Raw genomic sequence first — 10,192 nt, forward strand, 5'->3', positions numbered from 1 at the left:
ATTATCAAAATAGTAGAGAGAAAAACAGACTGTGTGAAGAGTTAAACTTCTGATCAAAAGGTCATCATTATACTTCCGCTATCTGTGATGCATTGAAGTATAAAATCAATACAAAGTAGTACAGTAGCGAGAAAGTACAGTACTTAAATACTGTGGTAGAACAATTTCACACAAGTTTAGTGTTTCTTTATTATTTTTTTATAGTTCTACTTCACTAGAGTTCACACCAATTGCACTTTTTTGACATGTACAGTTACTCTGCACATATGAATTTATGTATTCTGATTAGAAAATATAATGTAGGTATAGATTAGAAACTTTCCAATGCTATAAAGTATGTCAATAAGTTTAATCTTAATCATTAACATACAGTGTACACATTATTGCATCAATAGAATCATTAAGTATAGTTTTTAACACTGAAATAAGTAATTCTCTTTATATATTTTCAGTACAGTTTGCAGCAATACAAGCAAGTCTTATTGATTGTAATGTGTGATGTATGTATTTGTCTGCCTATAAAACAGATGCATAACTTTCATTGTCTTTCTGCCTCAAACAAATAAGGGTCTTTATACCTCTACCTCTATCTCTGCACCAGTAAACTGACTATCAGTAAACTTGGTCCAGTACTGAACTGGTTTCACGTGATCTGACATGAGATTAGAAAAAATAATAACAAGACGAGGAGTGTGTTATGTAGCCTACATGCGAAGTCATTCATTCATGGACAGAAACTCACCTCCGGGTGTCAGATGTTAATGTGATGATGCAGATGATGAAGAACATCCGCACTGCTGCTGCTGGAGTAATGAAATACTGCGATATTTAGGAGAAGCCGGGCGTGTTCCTGTCAAATAGCCTTCGTAGTCGGACATTGCTGTTTGACGACGAGTTAGACTAAATCAAACACATCGCTTCCGGTCAAACCTTTTCAAATACGATTATTCTATTTCTCCGCAGCAGTCACACGACATGTTAGTACAACAAAACGTTCCCCAAATAATATAAAAGTACAGGAAATAAGGAATGGATGCAACAATTGACGACGTAATGGGTTACATCTGCCACTCCGATAAATAATTCAGTGTCAGGTCAATTATTTTATCTTGGTAAGAAAACTAACGAATTTCCGGTATTATTGTGGGCTCTTTGTCTAAATAAAGCAGCTGACTTCAGCCATTTGATAGAGTAGCCAACTAAAAGTGAAGCATGACACCGAGAATAGAAAATAATACAATAGAGTAGAATAGAAGATAAAATAAATAACATAACACAAAATATTGTTGAAAGCAACATGTTAAAGTATAATTGAAAATAAACACTCTGAAAAGAATGAAATACAAATGCATTATATCTCAGTAGATAACATAATTAAAAACAACAATACAAGATACAACTAAATACCATAAAGACTATTAGAAAACACAACAGAATATACTGCAATGTAGAACGGACTAATATGAAAGCATATTTTAATGGGAAAATGGCGTAAATGTGTTTTTATAGAAAGTCCAGTCATGGGGCAAATAACTATGGATAGAAACTTTCCTGACTTACATGTGTATTTAACTCACTGATTAATGTATCCAAAATAATCCAGCTGTCACGCTGTTATTACGCATGACTTGCATCTTTACTTAACACTGATCTGAATAAAACAAAATGTTGTGTGACACATAATGTAATGAAGTGTCATGGCGCTTTCCTATCGGTAGGGGTCGCAGCCCACTAACATGTTGCCGGTTCAGGGAGGTAACGTAAGAGGTGTGATGAACCTGGGATGTATAGAGCCTCCTGAAGCATCGATAAAAGAGGGGAACACCTCGAGAGAGGCCGCAGAGCAGCCGCCGGAGACGCAGTTTAGCGCGGTAGAGTCCTGCACGAGGACGGGCGAGCCAACACACAGCAGGAATGTGTGCAGTTACAGCCAAACACACATGCTTGGACAATACTCAGTGTATTGCTCTTGGCTGTTCTAAAAGTCGTCTTGCAAAATAATTGGAAATTCGGGGCCACATTGCTGCGTCCCGACGGGAACCTATAACTGGAGAGGAGCCAGTGACGCGCTGAAAATAACCAGGTTACCACTTTGCACCGGTCCATTTTGGGGAGGGCCCAACACGAGGGCGCAGCACCATATATCAGCTCCTTCCAGCTGTTTGGGAATATCCTGCTCATAAAAACCAGGCTGCAGCATGGCAGTAGCAACAGCAGGCTCCGCGGCTGTCTCTTCCCAGTATGGATATTGGGTGACTTGCTGGGTGCGCACCGGGGATCTCTCGGGGGGGAAACGAAGAAGCTTTTTTTTTTTTTTTCTAAAGAGGGGGGAGTGAGGGTGAGATTGCTACAGGCGCGACACTGTTGCATGTTTTTCACCCCTGACAGAGGGGGAAATATAGGCCGGGGGGACTGTCCGACTTCTGAAAGACAATTTGTTCCCCACACCCCCCAAAAGGATAATCTTGCTCAATCTTGGATGCATGCAACACCCAGTGATCAGATATTGCTGCGGTGGCGGTGGTGCTGGAGCTGGCGGTGGATGGACGGTGAAGTTCAACTTCGCTTGCAGTCGCGATCTCCTTCAATCAGCCAGACAACCAACCAGACAAGGCGGCGCTTTTTACACAAAGTCCCCATATGGCTGCGGGATGCTGACACCTGCGCGGTTCGCAGGTAACAACAACTGGGCAGCATCGCCTGCTCCTACTGACACAGACAGATCAATTGGTATGTATCGGCATTGAGACAGGTTACACCTGCATTCCTTCATTACCTTGTCTGGAAGTCAAATATGGTGGTAGGATATTTAACACATTTCCAGAATCCATAGATAAACCTTTGTAGTTTCCTCTACGCTGAGTCCCAAGTGATGGGACTGATGATGACCATGATGATGATGATGGTGTGAGTTAGATGCTGGGTCTTTGCGGGCAAGGTGAGTTCTCACTTCGTTCAACTGGCCTACAAAGTCCCAGTTTCTGGCTCATGTAACCACCAAGTTATTGAAAATGCACTTCTGCTTCGTATTAGGAAACTAAATGGGGAACAGATGGGAAGTCTTACGGATAATATAAATAGGGGTTTTAAAGAAGCACACGCACATCTCGGCAGATAAAGTCTCACCAAAAACCTCGATAAGGTCAGTAAACAGATTTAATAACGGGTACATAATATTTCGTTGGGAAATAGCGATACTATCAAAGCACAAAGAAAAAAAGATACAGTAATTGTACAATAGGTCATAATGAAGCCACTAATAAATGGGCTAGGCTTACTATAAGACCCATTAAAGACAGCATGTAGTGTACGAAAATATCAGTTAATGTCTTAATTATTAAAAACACTTCAGGCAGTTAACTAAACAAAGACTACCAAAGCAAAAGAGCATTGCATTTTCAAACAGCTGCAGATACTTTACCAAAGGAAATGTACATGTAATATTGACTTTTTAATTGAATGGTGAATGACAATGCTTACTAATCGGCCTAAATCTTTAATAACTAGAAGTTGAACTTTACAGCCTTGTGCACGAACCATGCTTCTTGAAAATCACAACGAGAGGGGGTTTATATCTGATGCTTACAATGATGAACAACTTTCACATGACATCTCAAGAAAGAAAAAAAACGGCCCTGCATTTCTCAGCTGACCTTGTTCTGCTGCACAGTTTCTAAAACATTTTTTTCAGGCTTTATTCTTCAGCCCAGACAGAAATAGAATAGAATAATAATGACAAAATGCAATAAGTTATTGAATTAATCCACCTTCTAAGAGCTCCAAATCAAAAACTAATTGGTTACGTTACAGGCAAATTACCCAATTTCAATTACATTTAATATAAAGTTGCACCATTTCTATTTAAGCTTACAGCTCAAACTTTACCTAAACCACTTGAAATTAATAAAAATACAACTTCATTATGTAGAACAAGTATGTCAAGTGGGGAAGAAGTTGTTTTGGAGGCCTGTTTCTATATCTGTCCTGACCCTAGCATGCCGCACATACCTCACTAATGAATTTAGCATCCTGACACTAGATGCTTTATGTAATTAATAGAGCAGAGGGCCAGGGTGGCATCTCCATGCTGCAAATGACACATAGGTAAGACATTCGCTGAAGCATGAGATTTTTATTTTAAAAACAGGAGACCTCCATGATTATTAAAACGCACCTAAAACAGTGCTGTAAATGAAACAGACTCCCTTGGCCTCATGGTAGGTGGGAAGTGGTTACATTAATCTTTCCGTCAGTTTAACGTTAATGTCTGGCCATAAGTTATTTTAAGGCTGTGTATAACAGTTCAGTGGCAGCCTGTTCGTTTTTACAGGCCTGCTACTTTTTGTTACGTCTATAAGTACACTTTGTCGTAACCCCTTAAATTGGAATTACCAATGTAAATATTGTGAGAATATTTAAAACATCTCTTATATCATAAATGTACTTAAATAAATAATAGAGAATAGATTAATATATTTTCATCTCAGATCAAGATCATCACTGATTCCCTCCAACGTAGCCCACTACTATGACACATCACAGAAAGCAGATAAAGGCACTCCAGCCAAAATCTCTCCATATATGCTGCAGAAGAGTACGAGCCAGTACGAGTATGAGAGCTGAGGGCCTAGTAAGGGAGGCTTGGAGGAATGAGCCTGGTTTGAATAAGCATGGCTACGGGGAGCTCTGGGATAGTCACCAAGTGTGCTGATTATAGTTGTGATATTAAACAGTGCTGGCTGCTACTGCCTGCCAAGCCTCTCTCAGTTGCATTTCACGTTGTTTAAAAGGCCCAATCGAGCTCATCTCGCCACTTGCTTCACAGTGTTGCTTACATCTTTTTTTTCCACCATGGCTGTCTCATATTCTCTCCACATGCAATTTGTAAGCAGAGTTGTGGACTTACTTTAAATAGACTTTACCTACATTTTCCTCCAGGTTGTTTTCTGCTCTGGGTCTCTGGGTTCGCTTAGTTCTCCATTACTACATGTGTTATTGTGAGCATCATATAGAAAACTCTGCTAAGGTAAAAGCTTCACATTGTGTTTACCTTCTCTGTGAAAGCTCAACTCCTAATGAACACATGGAGAGCTCCTTCTCGGAAATTCTGCTCTGAACTCATTCACCCCCCTTTAAAAACGTCACTGCAAATCCCAATAAAACTCTGCCATTATAAATATACAATTCATAAATACTGGGAGGCGTGCTGGCTTTTTATGAAATAAATGACCTGGACCCCCTTAAAAGGTCAAACTTCAGACGTTGCGGTCACTACTGGTTGTTGCATTTCTTCAGCCACGATTGAACAGATACCAAAGTTATGCACCAAATCGCACTCGAGGAGCCAGCAAATGTTGTAGTTTGATCTCAAAAGTCTGGAATGAGACATAGAAAGATTATGCTAGAAAGGGAGGGAGGGAGAGAGAAAAGGCAGCAAGAAAAGTGAGGGACTTTTAGGGGCAGCTGTGTTTTATTAACCCAGTCATAATGCCCCTAAAAATCCTTATTGCTCTTGCAATGGTCAACAAATCTCCTGTCGCAACATGTAGAGGATCTGTGAACGGCGTCTATGGACTTACATTAACAACGTGTCGCACTGCAAAACCAGGGCCTCGTCCATATTAACTGCATGTATTGGTTGCATTGACTTCTTTTAGAGAGGTAACCTTACAAACCGTCGAATTCATTGCGCTTATTGAATTGCAGAACACGTGTATGGAAAGCTGCAGTCTCACAGGAGCTGCTGAAAACGAACAGTAACAATAGTAACTGTCGTAAAAAAAATCATTACACATTTGCTGATACATAAAAGCACAATGATGGAAATGTTGTTGAGTGTATCTGGAACTGCACTGGCTGAATGTATATACTAACAATTCCAATGTTTCCCTTTGGAAGAACTTGAATTATGCTGTCAATGTATTTCTGCACTAGTCTTCCTAGTTTCATATTCAGTCAGGGAAGTCAACCCTCCTTATCCTTTTGCATTTTGACATTGCAATCAAGTGCCAAGGGACAGAGTGAAAGAGAGACAGAAAGGCAGATAGACAGCTATTCTGACAAATATGACAAGCAGCAAAGGTAGACTAACACAACTCAGAGAGTACACAGTACAGGCTGGTAGAAAATACTGGCAGGCAGATGGGCGCATAGCGACAGGTAAACTATGAGACATCTTGACAAGACAGCACGAGCACAGAGAGTTATAGAAAATGGCATCCAGGCAGACACAGGAAAAGACATACAGGCTAACACACAGATAGAGAGAGACATGGAGGCAAGCAGGCCGTGGAGGACTGGGATCCAGGCCTGGGTGTGGTGAGGTGGGCTGTGTTGGCTGGAGAGAGGGTGGTGTGGAGTTGAGCTCTCGATATTGATGAGTGAGTCATCGGAGGGAGGATATTCTGTTGAGTTTCCCAGTGGGACGGCCACTGCTGAAGGAGGAATCGTCTTCACGTCGAGGGAAAGAGAGGGAGAGACAGACGGACGAGGGGAGAGGGAGTGAGGGAAAGTGCGGACGATGACTCAGGGCCATGAACCACATGGTGATGGAGGAAGGAGGGAGGAATTACTCATCAGAGCATGTGGAATCTCATACGGCTATCACAGGACTGACAGTGTGCTTCCCTCATGGCTGCTGCTCAGCCGCCACCCAGTCGCCATTACTCCCTAAGGCACAAGCGCAACACCAGCCTGGCATTTTGAACAAGGCGAGCTTGGAGTAAAATTCACACGGGAGGCCATATACCCCTCCAGTTAGAGCACCTCAGGGTGTCATGAGGCACAAACTGACAGTAAATGAGTTTTTAGCCTTTTATGTAAACTGAATTCACTCTAGTAGGGCTGAGTCACATGAGTTTTCCAAGAGAATATCTCAGTCTCCTGTCCTTTTTCGCAGTCTCTGTGTGTCTGACGAATGCATGTTGGAAATACTGCATCATTATCTGAAATGCTATTTGAATTTCATCAGAGGCTATAACAGCCATCCTGATAAGCGAGTGTCCTTCTGGGTGTAAGAGAATATGTCAAGCAAGTTGAGTAACAGCTTTAGTTTTGAAAGAAAACCCTAAATGTGGGATGCTAGCCTCGCTCAGTTTTTTTTATTAAAATGGTTGTATTATAAAGTGTAAATATTTAGGCATTTTGAGTTTTGCCTCAGTACCTGTCTGTACCTTTATCTTGGGATTTGATTATAGCAAGTCAGTGCAGGCCTCTCTGCTCTTTCTCCAAATTAGGCAATACTGTCAAATATGTAATCAAAGGAACTTTTCAAAAAGGACTGTAAATGGCGCTATGAATATGCATCTTCTGTAGATGAGGAACAGAGGGTGGCATTTTAAGTCCAATAGCTATTTCTCTTCTCTGTAGCTCGGCTTATAAAACAGCTCTTTCATTGCTGCGTAAATCCATCTTTACAGTGATAAATGTGCCACTTCAGAGTGCCTGACAGGGTTGTATTGAGTGATGACAGGACAGAGAATATAAAAGTGAAAGAGCCACAGGAACGCTGTGCACCACGACTTCTCTTTATCTGAGACTCAGCAGCTGGACCTGCAGATGTCCTTGGTCGTAACACCTAGCTCAGTGGAGGAAGGGGAAGGAGTCGGCACAAGTTTGTGTGACTGTAAACACATACACAAACGTCTACTTTATATGTGTAGTTTACACCTGCCACTAACATCTCTTACCTTTACCATAACCTTTGATTAGGCCTGCCCTAAAAACTAATTTTGTAGGACAGTATATTAACCCAGAAATAAATTATTCTTTTAATTCCAAGAATATTACAAAATATAATATCCTAAATAAATAAACAAACTGTTAATGAAATAAAACCACACAAAAACCAAAACAATAAATAAAAAGGGCAGTGTTATTAACATTTTGCAATATCTGTGAAATGCTTGAGTCTTGTAATGGTAGGGTAAACCTGCTGATTTGAGGTCAGAAAAAGGGTCGATGCAATGTCTATATTTATTACAATAAGTCAATAACCACATTTCTTGACAGGTTTCATTCTAATTTTGCATATTCAGCAAAAGAAGTTGGTGATGAGTGGTGGCATGACTCAACAGGCAAAAGGGGCACGCCTATAAGACTAGTTTAGGCCCCCTCTGCTTACCAGAGGCGGCACAGTCCCTGATCTCTCTCTAACACAGGCTGCCATTAGGGTGTGGGCTGACAGTGCTCCAACACCAAAAGAACCACTCCACTCCAGAGCAAACACTGCAGACAAAAGCTAGAGGGCAAGGGAAACTGGAGCGGACCTTCCCTGCGTCAATCCCTCCAACAACCGTCTGACTGAATATGGAATATGAACCAGAAACTTGACAAAATGCTGTTTCAAAATTAGCTGTCAACATTTTAAATTTTAGGGGGGGACCCGTTCAAAGCGCAACAAAACAGACACATCAAAGATGACTGATTGTTTACTGTAAACAAATGTTTACAAGAGCAGAATGTTTTTCAGAGATTAATACTCTTAATCTCCCCATTTTGCAGCATTTCATTTTAAAATGTTAACATAAATTGCCCTCAATTAGGTTAGCAAAATCTGATATTTTCACTCATTTAAAACTGAATGAATCCCTCTTACCTTGTTCATGTTTGCTTTTACAAAAAATAAAGTCTTTGGCCTACCTAAAAGTCATTTTATGGAAGTGGTTACATCTTCTGATGCTACCGTGACTTGTTGTTTAAGTAGTTGATTCTTATGGATAGGATGTTTCTAAGCAAAAGATTTATACATCACTTAAGTCTTAACTTTTTAAGATATAACTAAATGTTTTATGCTGCAACCAAATTTAGATACTTGAAACCAGCTAAATGGTTACAAGAAAAGAAGAAACTTAATATTATGTGATTACAGAATCAATAAATAAACTCTGGAGGGAGGATAGTTGATCCTTTTGAAAAGGTCTGGCTGCAGTATACTAAAATTGTGAGCAAACATATCAATATACCTATACTCCGCACTGCAGTAAGTTTAGCCTGTAGGTGGACTGAAAGGTCACTTAAACACCCGACATGCCTCCCAGGCTTCAGCTATCTTGTAGGTGTAGAAGGCGTGTCTGTCTCTCACACATGTATGGAAACAAGATAACTTGACTCAGGGGTCAGCACTGTGCACACACACATGTATACTCACTCACACAGCTCAACACATTAACTCTACGCCTCTCGACCCCTCCTATGCTCACTGTTTGCTTTTCATAAGGAACATCAAACTGCTTGCAGGTATTGCACTTTTTCTGCTGGCATGCATTCAGTAAGACGGCATCATGGCCTTGTCTTGCACTGTTTGTCTTTGAGATACTGTTTGCATATACTATAACAAACAGACTGCTGATGATTGCATTGTGTGAAACTATTTGCTATAGTATTAGGAGAAATACTTTATAGGTTCTCCCCTGCCTGAGCTTGAGTTCAGCCAAACATTTTTTTGAAAAGTCCTTCCTACTCTCTTCTCTTCTCTCCTCTGCCAACCACAGAGAGGGGCACGCTGTCAGTTTCCAGTTGTTTTCTGGCTATTTGGGGTCAACGATGCATGTTGGCAGACCTCATTGGCACTGTCTCTTTGCATTGCTAAATTTGTTGGAGGCTGAACATGGTTTGGCGTTTGTGTGCCCCGATATTGAGTAACAATGAGCTCCGCAGGGCGATTGGCAAATGTTTTTTTTAAACTGCAGAAACAGTCATGCCTTTGTGTGGAGTCAGCGAGTGTGTGTTCACGTTTGTGTATGTATATAAGGGGTGAGGAAAAGTGGGTGTTTATTTTGGCAGTAAGATCCTTTGCCAAAGAAGTGGTTCCAATGCCAAAACTCACCAAATAAACCTGCGGCGGTAAGTGTCTTATCTGTTCAACCTCAGTAGTCAGAGTGGATAGGTAGCCATTTTACTTCCCCTCACCCTCCTCCTTCACAACTTCTGAGCTAAGAGAGCTAATAACGAGCTGTGGTAGGCCTTTACCAGTTCGTTTATTTCAACAATAAAAAACAATATAAGCTGACAATTTCACCCAAATTCTAAAGTATGTAACATGTCTAGCTAACAAGGGAGTGAAGTAAACATTTTTTAGCAAATCAGGGGGCATGACAGAGCCACATGGTTGCTCTGATCTTTTCTTCTCCCTGCGGTGGCTCACTTGAAGCCCCATTGTCTGGCTCGAGCCAACATCCTCCCGTCCAGAGGG

The sequence above is a fragment of the Eleginops maclovinus genome, chromosome 5 (assembly GCF_036324505.1).
Source record: "Eleginops maclovinus isolate JMC-PN-2008 ecotype Puerto Natales chromosome 5, JC_Emac_rtc_rv5, whole genome shotgun sequence".
Lineage (NCBI taxonomy): Eukaryota > Metazoa > Chordata > Actinopteri > Perciformes > Eleginopidae > Eleginops > Eleginops maclovinus.